The sequence below is a fragment of the Phyllostomus hastatus genome, unplaced genomic scaffold (assembly GCF_019186645.2).
Source record: "Phyllostomus hastatus isolate PE091 unplaced genomic scaffold, TTU_PhHast_1.1 phas_contig_40, whole genome shotgun sequence".
Lineage (NCBI taxonomy): Eukaryota > Metazoa > Chordata > Mammalia > Chiroptera > Phyllostomidae > Phyllostomus > Phyllostomus hastatus.
In genome coordinates this window covers 5734844-5750200 of record NW_025333872.1, presented here as the reverse complement: position 1 = coordinate 5750200, position 15357 = coordinate 5734844, and the positions used below count along the sequence as shown (strand labels likewise).

The following is a 15357-nucleotide window of genomic DNA, read 5'->3' as shown; positions in this document are numbered from 1 at the left end:
CAATTTTGCCTGATTTTGAATTTAAGACAGTTGGAAGAACACTGAAAATGTTCTTTTATGTCATGTCTTTCAGCTTCGTAGTCCCTTTGTGAGGTTCACCCACGTCATTGTATGTAGTTGTAGTGTGTCCGTTTTCATTGCTGTATAGTATTCCACTGCGTGGACTTGCTGCCATATTTGTATCCACCTGCTCCTTGTGGACATTTGGGTTGCTTTTTTCTTTTGGCTACTATGAACAATACTGTACGGACATTTTTGTATGTGCTTCCTAGTGTGTTGGTGCCCACATTTTCCCCAAGGATATATAATGCAGAGTAAAACTGTTAGAGCCCAGAGTGTGTGATGCATATTTCCACGTTAGTGAACCTTGTGTTAAGGGACTGTGCACGGCACCCAGGAGTTTCTGCTGCTCCGCATCCTCAGCAGCAGTTGGTGTTGGCAGACAGTTACATTTCTGTCACGCTGGTGAGTGTGTGACAGCGTCTTGTCATGGGTGTAATTTACATTTCGTCTTCTCTTATTTTTTATAGAACTATTTTTGAATATGTTTGCTGACATGCGTGATATATTCATGCACTGGTATTTATAAGTAACTTATGAGAAAAGAAGCATATATTGGCGGTGCCCAAAAATTTTTGTCCAGAGTAAATGATCAAAATAGTTGAAAGACAGTTATAATATTGAATGCCAGGGATGCCTGGTTTCTAAGTCTGGGGCCTCTGCCGGGGGTACGGAGTGCACTGAGTACTCAGCACCTCCCACCAGGTCCACCTGGAGCGGACGGGGTAGGCGCTGCCCCCAGCCACTGCCCTTCAGTTTTGAATTGGCTTTTCTTTCGGGGACCTTTAAGGCAGCAGTCTAACCAGGGATGACTTTGCCTGCCAGGGGACACTTAGCAATGTCTGATGACATTTTTTGGTTGTCACGACTCAGAGAATGCTGCTGGCATCTAGTGGTGGAGACCAGGGATGCCGTGCTACTAAATGCCCTAAAAATGCTCGGGACAGCCCCCACAACAAAGAATGACCGGGTCCCAAGTGTCATTTGTGTGGAGGTTAAGAAACTCTGATCTCGGAAAAGAGCCAGGAAACAGATTTGCCGTGAACTTGCTGCATGGCCTCAGCGAAGGCACTAAACACGTTGAGCCTCAGTCTCCTCATCTGGAGATGAGAGTAGCCAGGCTTGCTGCCCTCTCCCCTTTGTGGGCTGTAATCAGGACTGGGGAGAGGGTGGCTGTGTTGGCAGTTTAAGAAGCACCCTTGCAAAGTGGCCTGCAGCCCCATTTCCAGGGGAGGGAGGGCCTTCCAGCATAGCCCTGGGCCCCATCCGCGGAGCTGGAGCCTCCACCCTGCTTCCTGCTTCTCTGGGCCTCAGAGAGCTGTGGAGAAACTGCCCTGAGGCCCCAGCCTTTTGATGAGGGCTGCAGAAATCAGGGGCTCTCTCTAGGGAGCCCTGGGGCCCAGGCAAAACCATTGCTGACTTTGCCCATACCCTGATGGGAGTCCAAGGTCATGTTGGGTGATAGGGATTAGAGGTGCTTGTCATACCTCTAATCTGAGGCCCCCTTGCAAGTCAGTGAGGGGTGGGAGCCAGAGGTCATCCTGAGGGGCTCTGCACACCCAGGCCAGGCTCCTACTCACCCTCTGTGCTCTTCCAGAGTTTGCTCTTCCAGGGAAGGGTCCAGGGTTGGCCTGGGGTCAGGGTCAGAGCTCCCTGGGTCTCTCTGACCGCCCCGTCCTGGGGCTCGCCTCACCTCAGTGGCCTCTCCTGCCTTCGCCAGGAGCCGTGGCCTGCCCAGTCTTCCAGCTCCTCCCCAGTCCCTTCCTGAAACGTACTCTCATGAAAGGACTCATCCACCCTGAGGTGCAGATGACTGGCAACAACGTAATGATTGGCAGCCTTTCTTGAGAAGGGGTATTACCTACCAGAAGTGGGAATCCCTTAGCTACCAGAAATAAATGCTAGTGAAATGTCAGTTGTCTTTGACGGGCTGCCAGAGAACTCTGGGGGCTGAGGGGCCTCTGGAATCACATGTGTGGCAACAGCATTTTTCCACAAGTGAAAATTGTGTGGTGGCTCAGATCTCTCCAGCACTTACAAGCAATACGCTTGGCTTGAGCATCCGCTTCATGGTGGGCTATAGGAAGACTTTGAACCGGTTGTCTGGAGGCTCGGGAAGGCCCAAGGCCAAGGTGACAGGTGTGCAGTCAGTCAGTCAGGAAGATGGTGAACTGTGGGGCTTCTGCCCAAGAGGCACATGTCTCCGGGAGGGGCCGGGAGGACGGGTGAGTCAGGGGTAGGCCCGCACTGGATCTACAAGGTTCCTGCAAATTGTCGCCGCCCTGACTGCCTCTTCATTTGGGTGCGGGGGGCAGTGTGGCCCGGGGCCCTGCGGGTCCAGGCTGTGCGGGTGGGCCGTGGCTGTCAGAGGCGCAGTCTGGGAGGAGGCAGGGACACTGCCGTGGCCTGGAGAGCTGGGTCGGTGAGATTGGAGCTGGGAGCCCCTTGAGTTGGGTGGACTTGTGGGTGACAAAGGCCTTCCGGGTGCCGTGAGTAATCCGTGGCCACATTTGCAGCTCCCAGGGGATTGTGCAACTTCCTCTCAGGCCGAGGTGCAGGGGGCTGGGTGAGAAACAGCGCCGGGGAAAATGAGGAAACTGGGTCTGCTGCTGGTGCAGGGCCACGGCCCTGGGCTCAGGCCCCCCCAGGAGCTGAGCGTTCCAGGGGGCCTCCTTCCAGGGGGCTGCCATCTCCGAGGTACGAGGCTGCATGCGTGTGTTGTGTCTTTGGGGAGGTGGGTGAGTGGCCCTGCTGGCATGGGGATACCTTTTCATCAGGGTAGGACCGGGGGAGCAGGTGGCCCCTGCCTGGGTTCAGGGGAGAGAAGACAGGGCTTCCCTGAGCCTGGGATGGTGGAAACCATGTGAAATCAGGAGTCAGAGTCGCTGGCTGCCAGCCCCACCTCTGAGGAGCCGGGCAACCCTGGTTAGGTTGTTACTGTTGTCCCTCAGGCTGGGAGGGCTGGGGAAGGTCATGAGGACATCAGCTGTCTGGCTGGAGAGCAGTTTGAGCTCTTCCTGCCTCCTCTCCTCATCTTCCAGGCTTGCTTTGGGGCTCTGGTGAGAAAGTAGGGGCCATGATGTGCTTAGCACACGTGACACTGGCCAGGTACATCAGGGACGGGAGCCCCTGGCCTGGATGTGCAATGCCAGCCAGTCTGGGGTTCAAATCCTGGCCCTGCTGCTCAGCAGCTACGTGGGCCTGGTAAGCTACTTAGCTTCTTGGTGCCTCAGTGCCCTCTTCTGTGGAACAGAGATGACAGAGTGCCGCCGTGTGGGTTCATGGTTAGGATTAGAAGAATGAATTCACTCTCTGAACAGTACCTGGCAGCAGTGAGAGCACTTGGCTCAGTTGACATTTTACTGGTTCACGAGCGTGTTTGTGCAAACAGCAGAAACCTGCCCAGGGCTCGTGTGATTATTTTTTTTACCTTTATTTTTCAGTTACAGTTTACGTTGAACATTATTTTGTATTAGTTTCATGTGGACAGCATGGTGATTACAAAATCATATACTTTCCAAACTGTTCCCCGTGATATTTCTAGTACCCACCTGGCCCCATACACAGTGATTACAGTGTTATTTTGACTGTATTCCCTGTGCTGCACTTCACGTCCCTGGGACTGTTCTGTAACTACCAGTTTGTACTGCTTAGTCCCTTCACCTTCTCACCCGGCCCCCGGCCCCCTTCCCCTCTGGCAGCCCTCAGCGTGTTCTCTGTAGCTGTGAGTCTGTTTCAGTTTTGTTGATTTTATTCTGTAGACTCCACATGTAAGTGAGATCATGTAGTATTTGTCTTTCTCTGTCTGATGTATTTCACTCAGCATAAAGCCCTCCAGGTCCATCCACACCGTTGCAAATGGTAAGAGTTCGTTCTTTTTCGTGACTGAATAATAATTTATTGTGTGCGTGTATCACAGCTTTTTTATCCGCCAGTCTATCGACGGGCACTTGGGTCGCTCCCACATCCTGGCTGTTGTAAATAGTGCCCCTGGCGACCGTCTCAGTGGTGGGGGTTCGACCTAGGGCTGGGGACGGTAAGGAGGGCGCACGTCCCGGACAGGCTGCACGTCAGGCGCTGCAACAGGGGCTCCACTGGCACCAGCCGCTCCTCCGCAGTCACCCGATGAGGCGGGTGCAGTTGTCATCCCATTTCATAGAGGAGCATGTGGAGTCACAAAGGGGTTGAGCGACTCGCCCCAGTGCAGTGCTGTCCATGAGGAGGGACAGCAGAATGGTCCCCTCAGCCTCGAGGTGGCCCCTCACCCTCACCGGGACCTTCTGCTGGCGGTGGTGTGGAGGAGGGAGCAGGCTCTGCTGTGAGGGCTGACCTCACAGCCCGTGGGCTCTGGCCCATCTCCAACTAGTGACTAATTAGTTAATTAGTCATTAACTAATACAGAGAACTAAGGTACTGTAGGGAATGGCATTTTAGCCCCTGGAGTGGGAGTGGGCTTCGCTGGGGCAAGCCTCCCACCAGAGTGTGGACTGAAAAGAGGGGCCGGCCACCAGCCGGTGGGCAGTGTGGTGCTGGGGTGATGAATGTGGCTCTGGATGCGGCCAGGCTTGGCTTTGAATTCTGCCTGAGCCATTTACAGTGTGACCTTGGGCCTCAGTTTCCTCGCATGTGCAATGGGGGTTCTAGTGGCACTCTGCCTCCTCGGGTGCTGGTGAAGATGACATGTGATACCACAGTAAGACGCTTAGCACTGGCCTGGCCTGGCGTGAGTGTCCCGCAAATGGAGGCCGTCGTTGGGCACCTTTTGCAGAGAGGGTCCTGCGCCGGATGGAGAGTTTGAGCCACACATATCCCTGGAGAGTCGATATTTGACCTGCGGACTAGGACCACTAATTGTACCCTAATCTGGCTGTGAAATCAGCTTCACGGGTCCCAATGAGCATTTTTTAAATGAAAAAGAATAGAAAACCTCCTAGTGTATTACACAGTGTTGGTAAGGGTTGTTTTGCGTGACTCCTTCTGTTCCACATTTGTGTTCATGTGTATGCATGCTCTGTGTGTGTGTGTGTGTGTGTGTGTGTGTGTGTACAGGGGTCAGATAAAGACATTTTTCTGTGAGTCACGATTGAAGTATTTGGGACCAGTGTCTTAGAAGAGATTACCTCCCTCCTGGGCAATATTCATAAAGCATCTCCTGAGTGCGGGACTGCACGCGAGGGGCCAGGCTGGGGAGTCGGACCCAGTTCTTAGCGAGGCGTGTGGGTGAGTGGGCCTGTGGGCAGCAGAGGCAGAGGGTGAGGTGGGAAGGGGGTGCTTTCTGGGCGATGGTGTGTGTTGGATGGGGACCATGACAGGAGACAGTGGTGCCTGGGGTGAGCCGTTGGCTTGGCATCTGGAGCTGGAGCGCCAGCCTGGTGGGCGGGGCCCCTGTCAGTGGGAGGCCGCAGGGTCAGGCCTGGCCGGAGGCGCCTGCACTGGCTGGAGCAGAGGGGGCGTGGGGCTCACCTCCAGGTACTGGGTAAGGCCTATGCCCATCTCCTGTGGCTGGGGTGGGTCGGGGGACAGGAGGACTCAGGGTTAATGATGTTCCCCTCACTCCCAACACCTGCAGGATCCCCAGTGACTGGGTGAGACCCCAGCCCCTCCCCTGGGCCCCCAGAGCCTCTAGAACCTTCTCTTCCCCTCTGCTTCCTCAGCTGGCTCTGGTGGGTCTGGCCTGGGACTAGGGGACAAAAGCCTTTTTACTGCTTAGATCCCCACCCAGGGAAAACCAGGGCCTCAGTTTCTTCATCTGTAAAGTGGGCTGACTAACCCTTGAGCAGCTGGCCACGTGGGTGATGATACCCATCTTGTGACCTAATGTGGATGAGCTGGTTATAGGAAGTGTGAAGAGCTCTGGGTGGGTTGTTATTGTCATCTCCAAGGCTAGGAGGGCTGGGGAAGGTCATGAGAGCATCAGCTGTCTGGCTGGAGAGCCCCCTGCCTCTCTACCCCGTGACCTGGGGCTGTGGGGCAAGGGTGAGGACAGGCCTGTGACCCATGCTGAGCTGGGGATATCCCCAGCTCTGCGGGGGAAGTGGCCTGCTAGGGGCCTCAGAGGGACCTAGGTTTGACCTACATCTAGGAACCCCAACTTTCACAGTCCCCGCATACCTTAGGAGCCCCAGCTTGGAGGTCCACGTTGCCAGGTGGAGGGGCGGTGCCCTGGGACTGATTGGCAGGGACCAGTTTCCAGGAAGCCGTGGGTGGCTGCCAGCCCGATGAGTCCTGACCCCAGAGGCTCGGGTGTGAATGTGGCGGTTACTGAAAGGTCACATAATTGAGCACATCCCTTGTGCCAGGCACTGTACTAAGCACCTTTGTTTATTTGTAGATTTCATCTTCACGATAGCCTAACACACAGGTCTGTTTATTATCTCGTTTTATAGGTGAGGAAACTGAGGCCAGGAATGGGTAAGCCTCTCACCCAGGCTTATCTTGCTAGTGAGCGGCAGGGCTGGGTGGAGGGCACGAGTTCCAGATTCGGGCTGCCAGGGCTGAAACCTGGGCTGTACCACTTACTCACCACCTAACCCTGGAAGAGGGACCGAATCTCTCTTGCTGTTAGTTTCATGCTCTGTGAAATGGGCAACAACCGGGCCTGCCTGCCAGGGTTGCTGGGAGAATCACGTGGGGTAATGGAGGTAAAGTGCTCAGTGCACAATGAGGGCACTGTGAGTGGGACCCACCTCGTCATCTCTCCCACCTGCAGCTGTCCCCTGCTGTGTGCGACCCGGGCCAAGTCTCCTCAGCTGTGTGACACAGGGCACTGGCCCTTCCTTGCCCCTCTCAGCAGGATTGTTGAGGATCAGGTGGGGTTCGAACCGGGGGTCAGTCCTGAGGGAGACCTTCACAGAACAGAAGTGCCAGACTCCCCGAGCCCCCGGAGCTGCCAGGAGTTGTTAAGGCTTCTAGCTAACTGCCAGGTCCTGATGCAGCCTGTTCGGGCTGCTTGAAGCTGTTGTGTTTGCTGCTGACTCCCACAGACGATTGAATTGGTGACCCCATATTCACGCTGGGGGTCCCCAAGATGTGTTCTGTGGAAGGGTTTGGCGGTCAAGCGGGTATGGCAGAATGTGAGTCAGAAAAAGCAAACTGGGCTCCTTTGCCGCAGGACTGGCCAGAGCCTTGGACACACTAATGGTCATTGTACACCCCTGACCTGTGGCCATGACATGCCCCAGGGCACCTCAAAGGCCTGGTGCTGGGAGCACCATTTTCCAGATGGAGAAACGGACCAGGAGTGAAGCCTGGGGAATGATTTCCTCAGATTCTGGAGTGTCCTTTATCAAAGCTGGGACCGGACCCAAGGCTCCTTGAATCCACGGCCAGGGCTCTGCTCAGGACACGCCCTCCCTTCCTCCTTCCTCTGTTCATCTCAGAGGAACATAAGTGGTGCTCTTTCTTTCCTGAGGCTCCTCACGCTTTTCTGGCCCTCCCTCTGGCTCCCGGCAGCGATAGAGAGTGTCGCGGCCCCTCTGGCCTGGCTAGGGAGATGGTCTGTGCCCAGCCTGGGGCTCCTGGGGACGCTTGCTTGGCTGACGGCTTCGTCCCAGCGGCAGGGCCCCTGGCAGGTTAATTCGTTTTCTGAGCCCAGGCTCTCCCCTGCGCAACGAAACTCACCCTCTTGTCTGTCGTCTGGAGGTGCCGAGAGGCTCACTCTGTACTGTGTGGGAATGTGCTCTATTAACGTCCAGTTCATGTGTAGACAGACGTTCACGAGTCTGACAGTTCTTGTCATTTCTGGGCGCAAAGAAAGAGGAACTCGGAGAAGCGAGGGAGACCCCGGGCTCGGGGGCTGGCGTGGTTCGGACTGAGTCCTGACGCGCACCCGCCTCCGATGTCTGCCCTCCGGTGCACTGCTGTCCCTCTCTGGGCTCGGCCGCACCCTCCACCCCTACCCCGCCATTGCCTCTGAAGGCGCCAGCGTGGGGACTCCAGGGGCCGGATTGGCAGGTGAGCCAGGAGGAGAGGGGAGCGGAGGCAGGACTGCCTAGTTTCCTGCACGGAGTCCTGTTAGAATTGGGAAGGAAAGCCGTGTGTCTCCGGGCTGCCGTCCACTCTGCCTTGAGCAGGACGGCCTTCTCCAGCTCCTGCACCTTTGACCTCCCACCCTGCTTGGAGGGGGCTGCCATGGCTCTGTCCACACGGCATTTGTGGTGTAAACACCCAGGCCCTTTGCTGACTGTGGGGGCTCCAAGTGAGAGGCCAGGGGTAGGCCAGGCTGGACTGGCAGTGGGGAGGAGGTGGGGCCTCCCTGGTAGAGTGTCCTCTCCAGGAGGGCTGTTTGCCTGGTTTATTCTTAGCACTGACTCATTATAGAATCTATTTTTAGCCCCGTTTCCAAGTGTGCCAACATCTGGTGCAGCCAGCACCAAAGGGGATGGGGGTGGTGGGCGACCCCTTTGGGTTTTGCTGGGGACTAGAGCCACGGCAGGAGAGCAGGGACAGAGACTTCTACTTCCTGCCACAACTTGAACCTGGGCGTGCAGTAGGCATCCTGTTTATCCTTGTGCATCGATTGCTCTCATCTCCTCACTGTAGCTCCAGCTCCTGGTGGGTGGGGAAGTGGCACGGGGGCTACCGTCTAGCCACAGAACATGAGCTGGTGGTGCTGGTCAGGTAGGCTTTCCCAGGTCCAGCCCTGTGGGTTCCAGTCGGCCTCTGACTCCTGCAGAGGGGGCCTCAGAGGAGGGAGGCAAGCCTGAAGCTAGGGCACTTGTTACAGTCACCATCCAAGGAGGAACAACAGACATTATAGGCTGGACTGCCCAGGGTTGAGTCCTGCCTTTGCTGCTCACAAGCTGTATGACCTTGGGCAAGTCATCGACCTCTCTGTGCTTCGGTTTCCTTATCTGTGAGATGAGAGTGGGAGTATAGTGTTGTGAGGATTGAGCAAATGATAATGTAAAAAGTGCCTAAATCAAAAGTGCTATAAAATAGGGAGGTGGTGGAATTGTTATTGTTTTTATTGTTATTATTACTAATGAGAAGCTCTGTGTGTGCTGTGATGTTGGGGTGAGTTGGGTGGGAGGCTTCTCAGCTTTTCTGGGGGTGAATCCTGGGGCGGGGGTGGGCCCAACCAGGCGGCATGGTGCTGGCGAGTTCCTCGAGGCTGCGGCGAGGGTCAGGAGCGCCCAGGGTGGGAACGTGGGCTCCGCCCTTCACAGGCTGGCGAGTCACCTGACTGTTTGAATGTCCATTTCTTTACCTACAAGATGATGATACGAAGGCCATAGAGTGACTGTGGGAAATGAAGCACCCGCTGTCTGTGGAGCAGTGCTGGGCACAGGGTAGGAGCTGCACCCACGAGACTTCCTTTTGCCGTGTCCCTCTGTCCCATGAGGGGGACGGGGCGCCATTGCCCCGGGAGCGGGGAGGAGAGCTTGGTCTGGAGGCTCTGAGGGAGCTGCGGTCCCAGGTCTCTCGGAACGATGGGGTCCACACGCGTTACTTCCCTCTCTTGCACGTCTGTGACAAGAAGAGGCCGGAGAAAGCTGTGGTTTTCAGACTCTTCCTCAGAACCCCCAGGGGTTCTGTGGGGGCGCCCAGTTGGAGGCCAGGTGGTCTGGCGCTCTCCCTCCCCACAGAGCTGCTTCATTCTCATGTTTTACATATCAACGTTCCGAGTAAATTTTGTCTGAAAGTGGGGTTCTGCTGCTAGGGGCTCCTTGTCACCTGACATCTGTGTCCCCTGACTTGGCATTGACTCTGAGAGGTGCCCTGTGCAGGGGGCTCTAGCGCACCATGGGGACTGATGCCTGGAGGGTGCCAGGGCCCCCCACGGTGCTCCCCACCGCGGGGTTTGGGGCTTATAAGGCTGCTTCCCAGAGGAGCGGCTTGAGTGCCGCTCCAGCCTCCCTGCCTGTGGGATGTGGGCGCCTCGGAGAGAAAACTCAGTCTCAGAAGCAAAATCTCCAGGGGGAAGCAAGGGCTGAGCTTGGTCAGAAACCCTCCTGCCACAGTGCTGGCACATAGAATGTGCTCAGAAACATTTGAAGTGAATGAGTGAAGTGGTAGCAGCCCTGCATCCCAGAGCAGTGGTCCTGTGGTGTGGTGGCGAGCCTGCCCCTACGCCTTCTTCCATCCTGGCCCTGGCCCACCTTCTCCATCCCCCGCTCTGCTTGACCAGCCTTAAGCACCCCACCCCCAGCCCTGGGGTCCAGGCTCAGCCTTGCTCAGACGCCCGAACAAGACCTTCCCCACCTGAGCCTGTTTGTTCATCAGTTAAATGAGGGTGACGGGCTCAGCATCAGAAGGCTCCTTCTGGCTCCTACAGCCTCTGTCCTTGGGGCAGGTCACCCACACGCGTGCACACGCGCACGAGTGGTCCGTGGGCCTGGTGGGGACGGTCTTCTCCCTCTCCCAGGTGGGAGCCCTCAGCTGCTCCTGAAGTGGAGGTCCGGGTGCCAGGTGCTCCTCGGGGCCTCCAGGACGCGATGTGCTGAGCTGAGGCTCAGCGGGGGAGGTGGGGCCTGTGGGCGTGAGGGGAAGGGTGGGCATCCAACTGTGTCCGCTGGGCTGGGGCCGCCACCGCGACTTTCATGTGTGACCTTCTGGGAGTGTGGGCGGCAGCCATAGGGCACATATTTGTGTCACCATGACTGGGTGTGAGGGGGTGTGTGCGTCAGGCCAGCGAGGGTGCAGGGGCAGTGATGTCCTGCTGCCCGGCTGTCCCGGGCTCCGAGGAGAATGGACAGTGATTCACGCAAAGGACCGCATCTCCGCATTCAACCCGAGGTATAGGGCGGCCAGGCCTCCTCCTCCCACCCACGAGAGGCCTATGTTCCCCCTCCTCCCTGGCCTCGGACCCAGTTTCTCAGGGGTAAGTGGGTGCCTTGACCTGCAGCCTGACACGCCTCTCAGTGGCCCCTGCCTGCAGCTACAGAGCGCTGTGGGACCAGGAGGCTGTCAGGACCCCAAGTCCAGGCACTAGGTAATCCCCTGCCCCAGAGGAAGTAGCCTGAGTGCTGGGCTGGACGGCTGCGGTCAGCACCGCATCGCAGCGGAGTGGTTTTCTAGCTGGAGAAGACCTGCCAGGGAGGGAAGGGAGCGGCTCCACCTGTCCACCATCTCCCTGCCATCCTGGCTGCCGCCGGCTGGTGACTCATTCCCCTGGGGAGTGAGCCAGCTCCTCTCTCAGGCCACCCTGGGGCCCTGGTGCTGAGCCCAGGGCCCCAACAAGCTGCGGAGTGAGGAGTGAGCCCCTCTGTCTGGGGAGGGGTTCCCAGCAGATGTTTTTTGCACCCACCCCTGGCTCCACAGACTTCTTCTTCCCTTTGCCCCCAGGGAAGGCCACAGCCCCAGATTACTTAATGGGACCAAAATGCCTCACAAGTGAGCAGTCCAGTTCGCAGCTGGAGTCAGGAGTCTCTATTTCCCAGTGGCTGCCACCAGGCATGTTCCCAGTCCACTGCCTGGGATCGCTGGGGGATAGAGTGGTGTCTGCTTCCCCCACAGGGCTGTGCAGCCTGGGAGGGGGTGGGGAAGCCCTCTCCAGGGAAATGAATTCCTGGCCTGACCCCAGATGCTGGCCTGCCCAGCTCTGCTCCAGGGTAATGCTGGATGCACACACAGCCCCATTGTACACCCCGGCCCCGTGCCTGCAACGGGCCTGGCACCAGCTCTATCAACAGCAGTGGCTCCGTCAGCGCCTTACCAGCCCCTTGCCAGGGCCTGAGCCGTCGGGCCCCTGGTGAGCAGGAGGCAGGCGGACTGTCGTTAGGGTGTGAGTGTGTCCTGAGTGGAGGGACCATGAGAAGCCAAAGGAATCTATTTGTTTCTCTCATCAACTATGATGGACAAGAGCAAGGAACATCATCCCCCTTCACGTGAGGAAACCGAGGCGTCGAGAGGCTTCTGTGATTTGCCCAAGGTCACACAGCCAGCAAACAGCAGGGTGGGGTTGAGTCCAGACTGCCCTCGTCCAGAGCCTGGGCTCAGCATCACTCCCCGTGCCGCACACCCGGCCTCCAGGTCAGGGTTCAGGAAAAGGCGGCCCAACTTCGGGGACCGAGACAGGCTACTTTCTAGAAAGTTGATGTCCCCAGCATGGAAGGGCACCACCCCTGGGCCTGTAGGGCCCCCATGTGCTGTGTGGAGCGCAGTGGTTAATTTTCAAGGACGATGCTGAGGGTTAGGCAAGCAGAGCAAGTCTCCAGAGCAGGAGTGCGGCTCGGGAGTGCGGCTCAGTTCCCCTGCAGCACTCACACTGCATATCCTCTGCGTCCCTTGGGAGGTCTCAGGACACTGGCAGTGAGGTGTGGCCAGGCTTGGACCTGGACCCTCGCCCTCTTTCCCTGTGTTCCACAGGCTGGCGGGGATGGCCCCACCCCCTTCCTCAACCTAGAACTCCCTGCAGGCTGGGATGGTAAGGCCTTTGGTTGTTTCTATTTGGAGATTCCATCCTGAGCTGGTCCATCTCCTCAGGCTTCCCAGCTTGGAGGGGCCTCTGAGGCCAGGGAGCCTGCCAAGGGGGCAGCCAGCTCTGGGCTGCGAGGGGGTCCCATTTCCGCCTTGTACCCATGCCCCCCAGACCATGATGGCAGGGGCCCCAACACAAATTGATGGGGTCTTCCCACTTCTCACTTCTCACTTTCTGGGCTCAGCTTATCTGGTCCATGAGCCCCGACCCCCCGGGGCTGGCAGAGCTGAAGCACTTCTCCTTTCCTCAGCCCACCCCGCATGTGCCCTCTCTGTCCTGGACGTGAGGCCTGGCTCCCTTCTTCTGTGCCATCCCAGCCTTCTTAGCAAGTAGACAGGGCATTCCGCAGTGACCACAGATGGTGCAGTGCCGGGGCTGGGCTGCCGGGACAGGCGGGGAAGAGAGAAGCTGGGAGGGGACACAGAGGCTGTGCCCCCTCTCACCCCAGCCGGGACCCTCGCCTCCTTCCCCACTCTGGTCAGGCTCATCTTTTCTGTTTCTGCCACTCCTGCCGCCGGTCAACACTCTGCTCCCCAGGCCATGGCACCGGGCCTGTCGGAGGGCCTCCAGAGATGAGCAGGGACTGGACTGTCCGTGGAAGGCAGCTGGGACAGGAGCAGCATCTGGAGGCCCAGACTGTGTTGGGAGAGGGAGTGAGGAGGCCTCTGGGCTGAGCCCAAGGCAGGTTTAGGGAGGGGAGGGACCCTGGGTGCCTTGAAAGCCAGACTAGGGAGTTTGGACTTCTTCTGGGGAGCAGTGGGGAGCCCCTGGGGTGATAGAGCAGGGAATGACATTCATTTGTTGCTCAGTCCATTTTGCTTCTGCTCCTTTGTTCTCTCGGGGCTGTTTTCTTTCTCCATTTCAGCAAAGACGATAACGCCTTCTCTCTGCTCTGCAATCCCTTCTCTCGGAGCCCTGCTCACCCCGTCCCACATATCCATGCTCTGCCCCCGGCTTCCTCTGCCCAGCGGGCTGGTCTTGTTTCCCCTTCCTCTCCCTGGCCCCGACCCACCTTCCCTGGGGCAGGGGTTGGGTGGAGTTGAACTTGAGGGGAAAGGGATTCAGCCGTGGTGGGACCACACGGTGGGAACGGGTGTGATGGGGACTGAGCCCCCAGGGAACAGGCTTCCCCCAATAATGCACCTGAAGTTCGTAAGGAGGATCTCACTTTGCATTTGTCAACCTGATAAGTGGAAGTATAGGTTTCTCTAACAGATGAATTAGAGTGCTGGGCCTTCATGTTCTCGTTATTAGATTTAGCAGAAAGGGGTATTTAACCAGATGGGGATCAGAGTGCAGACAACTCCTGCTCTCTTATCTCCTTCCAAATAGCCATCCGCCTGTCCGTGCATTCACCCATTCACCCTGCGCCCACCCGTTCACCCACCCGTTCACTGATCTGTGCGTCCTTCCATCCACGCCTTGTATTCACCCATAGAGCTGTTACATTTACACGTTCACCCAGGCATCTAGCAGATATTTATTGAGCACATGTATTAGATGCTTTACATCTAACCCTCACAGAAGCTCTCCGAGATGGACATCATTGGGAGGAGACTGGGACCCTGTGCAGTTAAGTTGCTGAAGGTCACACAGTGAGCAACAGATCCTGGAGTCAGCGGTGCCTGCCTCAAAGCCCTGCTCTCCGTGTGGGACCACACAGCCCTCCCTGGTGTCCCCAGGGCCTAGCTCCAAGCATGGAGTGTGGCAGCCATGCTGCCGAGCGAGTGGGCACGCTGAGGCTCTGGAATGCTGGTGCCCCGCAGTTCTAGTTGCAGCCTGGGGGCGGGAGGCAATGCTGGGCTTCTGGTCTTACAGGCATTTGCCACCTATAACCTAATGCTGCCATCACCCCCCTGGAGTGGAGGCGTCTTCATCGAGTAACTTGTAGCCCTGGCCTGTCCTTGTTCCATCTCCATCTCCCCAACTCTGCTGCCGAGGGAGGTCTTACCTCCCACCGGTGGGGGACTTCTGGGCACACACTTGGCCTCTGCGTCCAGTTTCAGCAGTCTCCTCCAGGGACTGCGCTCTTCTCCACAGGCCGGTAGCCCCTGCTTGACTCCGGCCCCTTTATTGGTCTTTCTTTCTAAGCGTTAGAGTTAGCTCCTCATTTCAGGTCGAAGCTGCCCGCTTGGGCCTCACTGACGGACAGACACAGGCTGAGTACAGGTCGTGTTGCTGGGGAGGTGACCAGGACGCACCAGTAGTGGATAGACTAGTGAGATGGGAGGGAAGGAAGCCAATGTAATGCGTATGTAATGCGTGTTAGGGAACATCGACTGCTGTGGGCACCTGAGGCCCAGTCTCCTTGGGGACCTCTGTAGACGGAGCTTTAGAGTTACCCAAAGTGGGGTGGGGTGAGGGAGCGGGCTGTTTACTCACTCACTCCCCTTATTGTTTGGCTAAGGGGTGCGCGGGGGGGGGGGGGGGCAGGCAAGGTGCTACCTGGGCTGGCTCTGGCCCAGGTGCCAGTGCTGGCAGCTGAAAGGCTCAGGGGCGCCGGCTGCCTGGGGTGCCCTGGGGGTGTGGCTGGGGCCCTGACAGCCCCTGCTGAGCTCACCGAACCCAGGCCTGGTGGTCTGGCCGGTCCCTCGGGGGGCGGCTCTTGTCAGTCCCTCTTCCCACGGCTCCCTTCTCTCTGTGCCTGTGAAGCCGCCACCCCCTCCCCAGCATCCCTGGGCAGCCCCTCCCCACTGGGGCCCATCACCATACTCCTTGTGCTCAACAGATCTGCAGGAGCACTTACTGCGTGCCAGGTGCTGCAGAGAAAAAAGGGTTGCTGTCAGGATCCCTCCAGGCACTCACAGGAGAGGAAGGGTCCCAGCGTGCACGTCCTCTCCGTGTGCCAGACACCGGCAGCCCTTTCCAGGGCCTGC

General features: G+C 57.7%; 1 protein-coding gene across 4 annotated transcripts in view; it reads left to right on the top strand.

The window, feature by feature from the left end:
- TFEB (transcription factor EB) overlaps positions 1-15357 on the top strand; it is a 44892-nt gene that overhangs the window by 8512 nt on the left and 21023 nt on the right. The window contains exon 1 of one of the 4 annotated variants that reach the window (XM_045843096.1): positions 2602-2757. The exons of 2 other annotated variants lie outside the window; for them this stretch is intronic. The gene's annotated coding sequence lies outside the window, so the exon portion shown is untranslated. Of the gene's footprint in view, positions 1-2601; positions 2758-10706; positions 10883-15357 lie in introns of those variants that run through there. One more of the 4 variants, XM_045843095.1, reaches the window with a different exon arrangement.